Here is a 10,000-nt window from a genome sequence, read left to right as displayed (position 1 = left end):
CAACCTGTCGTTCGTGCTGACTTCAAGGCGGCGATTTGACTTTCAGACCTTACTTCACCCAGGCTGCACGTCCGGATCGAGGATCGAACTGCGCACTGTGCACACCAAGCGGCCACCCTCGAGTCAAATCCTGCACGTTTCCCGGTACAGGAATTAACCGGTGTGTGTGATTCCCCGTGTGTGAGTGTGTGTAGACTCCTGTTGGGTTTAATTAGGTAAGGAATTGCTAAGGTTGCATCTTCGGCTCTTTTACTCTGTGCCTTCTAAATAAAAGGCTGTACATTTTTGTTGTTACTTTCAAACCTGTTCGGGTACGTCTTTTCTCCATTGGCCAGGCATCGTCCGAGACCGAATTTGGCTTGAATCAGGCCCGACAATCACGCAAGGTAACACCGCTTTCCGCACCGTGTAGATCGCTCGGCACAAAATAAGGTGTGTGGAAAGCGAGAGTTTAACCCCCGATTTCTTCGGCTGCGCGTCTTGAAGGTATTTGGGATTCTTTGACCAGCAAACGCTTCGGCGTGTGGCTGTGAGGTTGGCGCTTAAAGTTGCTTTAGCAACCCGTAGATCACGAGCTTAGTCGCGGTCGGCGGCCTGCATGGACCCGAAGTTTGAGGGGGAGCGGGGTAATAAACTTCCCTTAGTACGTCGACAAACCCGGGATCCGCAACAATATACAGTATATATATATATTGGCATGATCTCTCAATGGTGAAAAATCACTCAATTTTTTTTAAAATCTCGTTTCTACATCCGGCTCTGGGTCTTCACCAAAATCGAATAAATTAGTCAAGGGGATATCCCCAAACTGTCCACTAAGTTTTGTCCGGATCCGTTCATAATTTATTGAGATATCGCGCTATATATCGTTTTTGTTCCCATCTCTCAATGGTGAAGAAGCACTTTAAAAACTGTAGTATCTGGATCCGGATCCGTGTCTTCACCAAAATCGAATCGTTTCGTCCTTGTCACATACCAAACCTCTGCCCCAAATTTCGTCTCAATGGGTTCATAATTTTTTGAGATACAGACAAACAAAGAAACTAACTATACAAGCTCGAGATGTGCAGAAGAGATGTAAAAGATGTAGACTGGAGCACAGACGACAAGGAGACCATCGTTATTTTTTTTTACAAAAGGTATTTCTACATATGAGGTATGCGGGATGCACAGAAATGGAAATCATTTTGAAGACCAATAGTATTGATCAACAGTATTGTTTTTGGCACATTTTTAACCCTCAAAGATGGTAAAATGTGAAGGTACAGAATGTACTCTGAGCAAGACCCCAATGAGAAAAGAGTCCTTATAGGGGATGGAAAATTGCTCCAGTTAGAAATTCTAGATATGTTTCGAAATAAAAGTGAAATGTAAGAGAAAACTTGGCAAAAGTCGAATACGATAAAACCATGTGCTTTGCACGAGCAGGTGGTTGCACCTGAAAAGCATCACACCTATTCCCTTTCTATTGGGTGCTAATTGGAAGTGTTTTTAGAAGCAGTTTACCTTCACTGGGATTTCAATTTCCAATACAGCAGAGTGTTGGAACAAATCCAAAGGATGTCATGCCACGCTGCAGGGGTCGGAAAATATATGTTTGTCTTCTGGTTTGCAAAAGATATATCAGTCATTTAGCATCTTCAGAAACAACTGTTTCTTTTGAGTTTGTTTGTCATGCAGAAATAACAAAACAAGTGAAAACTAGAAAGCATGTGAAAATGCAAAGCCCCCCTGCGTCCTTTTGTATTTAGTCGTATTCCTCTCCTGTATGCTCAAAATAACGAAAACCGTTAAAAAAAAAAAAAAAAAAAAAATTGATTATTTCATGAGCTTTGGATATGAAAAGCAATCGACACCTACCTTTTGATTAGTGGACCAATTCAGTGACCGAATATGCAAATTATTTTGGAGTTTGGAGTTGAGACATGCGTTTGGGGTGGGACTGGGAGGTGAAGATTTAACCAAGCAACATGTTTCGGGAGCACACACCTCGACAATATTAAATTACAGTGTTGGTATATTTAACTGTTATTTGCATGATATTGTTGAAGTTACACAATTACATTTTACATGACGCTGGATTTCTGTGGGAACCTCATCTCCTTATCTATCAATATTCACTGACTCACTGTCTATTCTAAGTAATCAATTGCTCAGAATTGAAAAAAAAAAAAATGCATTTCATCAATTTCAAGGAAAACTGCTTCATAATCCTTTGTGAGTATCACGCACACTTTTTTTTTGATGATATGACCAAAAAAGTGGAGGGGAAATCCATATACTGTCCCCCTTTCTATAAAAGTGGGGGGGGGGGATGTCCCTCATTTCCCACACCCATCGACACCCCTGACTGCTGTGCACATATTATGGATCTCACATTAATACCATTCTTGTTGATCAGGCCATTTACAGGATGCATGACATCACTGAATTGCACCAAATCGAGTAAAACCACCCAGATTAAACTTTCATCCCTGGATGTAATTATATACTTATTTCAATGCAGTTAAATTGCGCTTCATGCGATCTAATGCTTTGAGGAGTTGCGTTACTATTATAAAAAGCATGCAATTAATTTGGTACATATTGGGTTAAATAATATTGCTCTGAGGTTCATTTTCTAGCAAACCTCTTGAGGCTGTAACTAGTCCATTTCTGAACTTTGAGCCGGTCTTTAACAACACACTATTAGCATATCCCACTCGAACACTGTCTCAAATCTATTTATCCCGAATTGTGATGTTGAATGGTTCATAATAATTTGAAAATATTATTTTATATTCTGTAAGAATGTTTACCACTAGAACAGTAAAGGGCTGGCAGGACAACATCTGAGTCTTATAGCCTGGGTTTTAATCTCGACGAAGCTATTAACTCTCTTCTTTGTATTTTGCAGGTAAAGAGGGGGGGGGGGGGGGGCGGAGGTCATGGATGTATGTGACGTCCCTAGGATATTAATGTTACGCCGGGGGTCGTGTCTGCTTGCATTAATTGGTGGATGTTAGAGATCCCATGGTCTCCTTCGTGAAGAGTCGGTGAGTTATCGCCGGGACACTGAACAAATTAAAAACTCCTACCCTCTAACTACAGAGGTAACTACATCAAGGACACAGCCCCCACCCTCTCCCAAATGATGCTTCCCTCAGTAATGTGCTGCATATACGAAAGAAGAAGAAGAACAGTTTAAAAAAACCAATTCCTTAACTCCAAAAATTGCAAATTGAACTAGAAAGCATCTGAAAATGCAAAGCCCGTGCACGTCTGTTTGTATTGAGATATTTTCTTCTTCTTCTTCCGTCTGCTCAAAATAACAAAAACAGTTTTGAAAATTGATGATTTTATGCTTCCTTGACCCTTGAGCTCTAGATCAAAAAAAAAAAATCAGCTTTTAGCTTTTGATTGGTGAACCAATTATGTGACCCAATATGCAAATTTTTAACATTTCAGGTCAATTGGATGAAAATTGAAGATTTTATGCAACTTGACTTTTGACCTTTTGATCTTTAAAAAAAAGAAGCAATTGACTCCTTCCTTTTGATTAGTGAACCAATTCAGTGACCTAGTATGCAAATTCTTAACATTTCAGGTCAATCAGATGAAAATTGCCAATTTTATGTGACTCTAACCTTTGACCTTTTGACCCAAATTATTAATTTTCTTTATACATATTATCAAAATAAAGCTTTGTTGAAAATTTGATGACAAAATTCGAATGGTAAATTTAAATTTCAGGTCAATTGGATGAAAATTGATGGTTAGGGTGAATCTGACCTTTAACCTTTCGACCTTTACACGATACTATGAATTTTCCTCTCCATATTATGAAAATAAAGCTTTGTTGAATATTTGATGACAAATCAACGTTCACCAATTGTATTGAGGTTTTCAGGGTTAGAGTCATGTGTCTTTAACATACGTGTTCACCAATTATATTGTGGTTTTTCTGGGTTAGAGCCGGTTGTGCCTTTAACATGTTTGTCCGTCAATTATATTATGCGGGTCTCGTGTCGGACGTGGTAACCTTTGATCTTTGGAAATATCCCTCATAATTCACCACTACGTTGGTATCCGCAGCCATATTACATACAGATAATAAAATAGTGAAATTTTTGACCTACTTTGGTCTTCATACATCCTTGTTATTCTCCTTTTATTTCCAATTCCCAACCTCCGACACCTTTTGTCTCCCTTCGTGTCAATTTCTTTCTCGCTTTAATTCGCCAATGCTTCGACCACCTCTTCCTGTATATAATATATCACTGTCCCATGAATTTTAATTGGACAAAATGACCTTATGCATACCACTCGTTAGCATTTGATTGCATTATTGTAGGTACAACAATCAGCCGTATTTTGATTATAATATTTTACCTGCAGGCTCGTATAATGCTGTAAGTGGCACCTTCCGAGGCAAGGATGAGTTGAGTGATTGAGTGTGATTTAATTTAGTGGACAACCTTTTTGGATCTACGTCCGACTGGTCACAATGTACCGATGTTCCAAGATGGCTGTAAGACCGATTTCAATGCATTTGAAGTCATTTTTTGTTTAATCTACATAATCCGACTTTATACTTGCACATCACATCAAAGTGACATGACACTATCATTATACTTCAATGCGGAAATCACTGACCAAGATGGCCTCCAAATAGCATTATGGTTGTGCTTCAAGTAACATGTGGTTCTGCAGTAAATTACACATTTAATGATAGACTTTCAGGATTTGTGTGGAGAAACATACATTTATGAATGATCTTAAAAGACAATGAGCCAAGACGGGCAATTTTCGGACTTGTCTTTTGCAGCATAATATTGCATCCCAAAGAATCTCATGGAAACATGTGATCTTTGCAGAACTAAAAGAGTAAGAAAAAAATATATTAAAATGATCTTCTTCCTGCCTTACTCTTTTCAAAACATCTAAATGTATGATGAGCCGTGTTAGTTATACTGCTGCCCATTTGAATGTTATGATATCATTCATTCACAAATATAAAACTTAGCTCGAATAACATGTCTGAAACAACATCATATTTGTTCTTGTTTACCAAGAAGGCATTTACTGAAGGAGTCATTGCAGCCACAATGGCATCTGCTTCAAGCCTTGATGGAATGCCTTTTGGAATGAATTCAAGGAAATGACTTTTAGATGATTTATGGGCCAATTTATCATGAAAACAGGATTATATATATATATATATATATATATACACACACACACAGTCACGTGAAAAACTAAGTACACCCCATGTAAAGTTTTGACCTTTGCAACATATTTCAACATACAGCTATTTGATTTTCATTTCAACAATATTGATAGATAAAGGTGATATAACAAATATCATGAAACATTTACATTTTGTAGTCCATTGTATAATTTAAATAAACATAAATGCAAATTTCGCATGTGGAAAAAGTAAGTACACCCTTGGCTCGAATAGGTGGTATTGCCCCCTTTGGCAGAAACAACCTCAAGTAGGCGTTTCTTATAACTGTCTACCAGTCTCTGACATCGACTGGGAGAAATTTTTGCCCACTCCTCCATGCAGAATGCTTTCAGCTGTGCGATGTTTGAGGGGTTTCTTGCATGCACAGCTCGTTTCAAATCCCCCCACAACATCTCGATGGGATTTTGATCCGGGCTTTGACTTGGCCATTCCAGAACCCTCCATTTCTTTATTTTCAGCCATTCCTTGGTGGATTTACTGGTATGTTTAGGGTCATTGTCATGTTGCAAGGTGCACCCTCGGTTGAGCATCAACTTTCCGACAGATGGCCTCACATTATCCTCAAGCACCCTCTGGTACAATGAAGAATTCATAGTGGATTCTATGATGGTGAGCTGCCCAGGCCCGGATGCAGCGAAGCTGCCCCAAACCATAATATTTCGACCACCATGCTTTACAGCTGGTATCAGGTTCTTGTGGTCAAATGCTGTATTTGGTTTTCGCCAAACATGTCTTCTGGTACTGTGGCCAAAGAGCTCTACCTTTGACTCATCTGTTCAGAGCACATTGTTCCAGAAGTGCTGGTCTTTGCCTCGGTGTTCATTGGTAAACTTTAATCTTGCCCTGATGTTCTTTCAGGACAGCAAAGGTTTCCTCCTGGCACACCTCCCATGTAGATCAAATTTGTGCAGCCTTTTTCTAATGGTAGACTCGAGCACCTTGACATCAACAGTGGCAAGAGCTACCTGTTGGTCCCGTGATGACATTCTGGGGTTCTTAGAGACTTCGTTCAGCATCTTGCGGTCTGCTCTCGGGCTGAACTTGCTTGGGTGGCCTGGCCTGAACAAGTCGGCAGTTGTTTGGATTCTTCTCCACTTGTAGATGATCTTCCGGACAGTCGAATGATTGATTTTAAATTGTTTGGAGATCTTTTTAAATCCCTTCCCAGACTCGTAGGCATCTATAACCTTCTTTCCGAAGGCCTCAGAGAGCTCTTTTGATCTAGGCATGGTGACGCCACACACTTCAACAACAAAGAGCAAACCAAACTAAATGTCTGAGGTTTAAATAAGACAGGTTCCTCCAAGATCCTCTCTAACGATGTTTTCATCATTTGCACCTGAGCTGGTGCACCTGATTCTAATTTTAGGTATTTGAAGTAGTGATAAATGTAGGGGTGTACTTACTTTTTCCACATGCGAAATTTGCATTTATGTTTATTTAAATTATATAATGGACTACAAAATGTAAATGTTTCATGATATTTGTTATATTATATCACCTTTATCTATCAATATTGTTGAAATGAAGATCAAATAGCTGTATGTTTAAATATGTTGAAAAAGTCAAAACTTTACATGGGGTGTACTTACTTTTTCACGTGACTGTATATTGTAATGGATAGCACACTGAGCAGTAAGATCATTTAATTTAAAATTCTTTATTAATCACCTGACGTTTCGAGAACAAACTAGTTCTCTTCCTCAGAGGCGTTGAGTGTGGTGTGGTCATGAAACCGTTAAGTTCTGTTGGGGACGGTTCACGCCATGGATTGGTCCAAGTCCTTTCCAATCAGAAGGTTTCCCTGCATTCAAATGACTGCCGTTTTTGACGTTGTAATTGATTGCGTAGTACTTTGTATGTGGGATGTAAGTCGATGTGTCGGTTGATGGAGTTTTTATCAGAGTACCAGGCCTCGATAATCTCACGGTTCACTCTCAAAGATCCTGTGCCAAGGATGGTGGTCTGATTCCAAGAGAATGTGTTTTGGTGTATGTGTGTGTGTGTGTGTCGCAGCCAATGACAACCTGTATTTTCGTCTTACAGCATGTTTGTGTTCAGTTGGCCTTGTTAAGCGTTTGAATGTTTGGACCACATACTTGGCTTCACAATTTTCACATTGCATGTTGTAGATGACATTCTTTCTGTCAAATTTGTTCACCTGGTCTTTTGGCTTTGACAGCTGTGACCGTAAGGACACTTGTGGTTTGTGGGTGATGTTGATGTTGTACTCACGTAAAATGCAGCTTGTGGTTTCAGAAGCGTGTTGTATGTATGGAAGTGCCACCTTATGTGGAGGTGTGGTTGGATTGTTGATGCCGTAGTTGGGTTTCCGGCGACAAGATTTGATAAATGCATTTGGGTAGTGGTTTTCTCGCAGTAGTTGAGTGATGTGCAGCATTTCCATCTGGCATTGTTCATGATCACTGCAGTGTGTTTTTGCACGATCTACTAAGCTGCGAACACAACTTCTCTTGTGGCAGGTGGGATGGCCACTCTGGTAATCCAATACTTTGTCTGTGCTCATTGGTTTACGGTACACCTGCGTGTGTAGCATGCCGTTTTCGTCCCTGGAACGATGTACATCCAGGAATGGCAGAGACCCAGCTTGTTCTACTTCACATGTGAATTGTATTGTTGGCCATGTTGAATTTCCACCGATCTGGGCTTTATGGCAGAGTGGCCAGGCGGAAGCCAAACAGTTCAATCTTGGTTTCATCAGACCACAGAATCTTGTTTCTCACAGTCTGAGAGTCCTTTCGGTGGTTTTTTGAAAACTCCAAGCGGGCTTTCATGTGTCTTTCACTGAGGAGAGGCTTCCGTCTGGCCACTCTGCCATAAAGCCCAGATCGGTGGAGTGTTGCAGTGATGGTTGTCCTTCTGGAAGTTTCTCCCATCTCCACACAAGATCTCTGGAGCTCAGCCAGAGTGACCATCGGGTTCTTGGTCACCTCTCTTATCAAGGCCCTCTCCCCCGATTGCTCAGTTTGGCCGGGCGGCCAGCTCTAGGGAGAGTCCTGGTTGTTCCAAACTTCTTCCATTTAAGAATTATGGAGGCCACTGTGCTCTTGGGAACCTTCAATGCAGCAGAAAATTTTTTGTAGGCTTCCTCAAATCTGTGCCTCGACACAATCCTGTCTCTGAGCTCTGCAGGCCTTTCCTTCGACCTCATGGCTTGGTTTTTGCTCTGATATGCATCGTCAGTTGTGAGACCTTATATAGACAGGTGTGTGCCTTTCCAAATGATGTCCAATCAATTGAATTTACCACAGGTGGACTCCAATCAAGGTGTAGAAACATGTCAAAGATGACCAAGAGAAATGGGAGGCACCTGAGCTAAATTTCAAGTGTCATAGCAAAGGGTCTGAATACTTAGGTCAATGTGATATTTCAATTTTTTCTTTTTAATAAATTAACAAAACTTTCTTAAATCCTGTTTTCTCTTTGTCATTGTGGGATATTGTGTGTAGATTGATGTGGGAAAAAATGAATTTAAACGATTTCAGCATAAGGCTGCAACATAACAAAATGTGAAAAAAGTGAAGGGGTCTGAATACTTTCTGAATGCATTGTATATACTAGGGCATGCCCGTACTATATATATGCCCGTACTATATATCTATCTAAAATTATATCCCCCCCCTCTATTTACATGAAATGGTTTGGTTCATTCGCAACGCCAAAGCGAACGGCGAACGGCTTGCGAGTACAGTGACAATCCCCCCCCTCTATTTACATGAATGGTTTGGTCCATTCGCAACGACCACAGAACCCCCCCCTCTATTTACATGCAATGGTTTGGTCCAAAGCGAACGGCTTCCGGAGTTTGGTAAAGCAATCGCCATCGCGTGCACAAATGCGCAGGAAAGCGAATGAATCGCAAATTCGTTTTTATTAGTTTTAAAACTTTATTAAAACATAGTTTAACGCCAACATAGTTTGCAAACGTGAAATAAATGAATACGCTCTCAAATGTGCCGTCCGAGGTAGAGTCTGATCGCCACGTTCGGCACACGCGATAGCTCGCTGCTCTCTGATTGGTTGAATCGTTTTTTGTACATAGCTCGGTAAGTACTTGTCCGATTAATTACAAACCTTGAAAAGGCACATCCTCGGGTCCCCAGCAATATACCTGGCAAGTTTCAAGTATATCGGACCCGTGGTTGTCGAGAAACAGCGGTCACAGACAAACACACAGACAGACACACAGAGATTACTGGCATTATAGATAGATGTGTATATATATATATATTATTTATATATATATATATATATTATATATATATATATACATATATATATATATGTATATATATATATATATATTATGTATGTAATATATACCATAAAAACACAATGTGTGTGTGTTTGTGTGTCTGTCCTCCTTCATAAGGCGAGGTTTTAAAGGCTTTGAGTAGTCCTTTAGGATGGATTTGAGTTGGGGGGTTTAAGGGGCTATCTTTGAACACGACTGTGTGTCCACCGGTTAAAGACATAAAAGACTCTGAGGACCCAAAAGACCCCATGGACCCAGAAGACCCCAAAGACCCAATGGACCTCAAACACCCAAAATACCCAAAGACCCAAAATACCCTGTAGACTATTAAAGACACAAAATATAATGAAGACCTAGAAGACCCCAAGGACCCAGAAGACCTCAAGGACCCAGAAGACCTCAAGGACCCAGAAGACCCCAAGGACCCTGAAGACCCAAAATGCCCCGAAGACCCAAAATACCTCACAGACCCAAAGGACCCCAAAGACCCTGTA

This window comes from Myxine glutinosa, chromosome 9 (genome assembly GCF_964187855.1).
Source record: "Myxine glutinosa chromosome 9, kmMyxGlut1.1, whole genome shotgun sequence".
NCBI classification, from domain to species: Eukaryota; Metazoa; Chordata; class Myxini; order Myxiniformes; family Myxinidae; genus Myxine; species Myxine glutinosa.
This window is presented reverse-complemented; position numbering follows the sequence as displayed.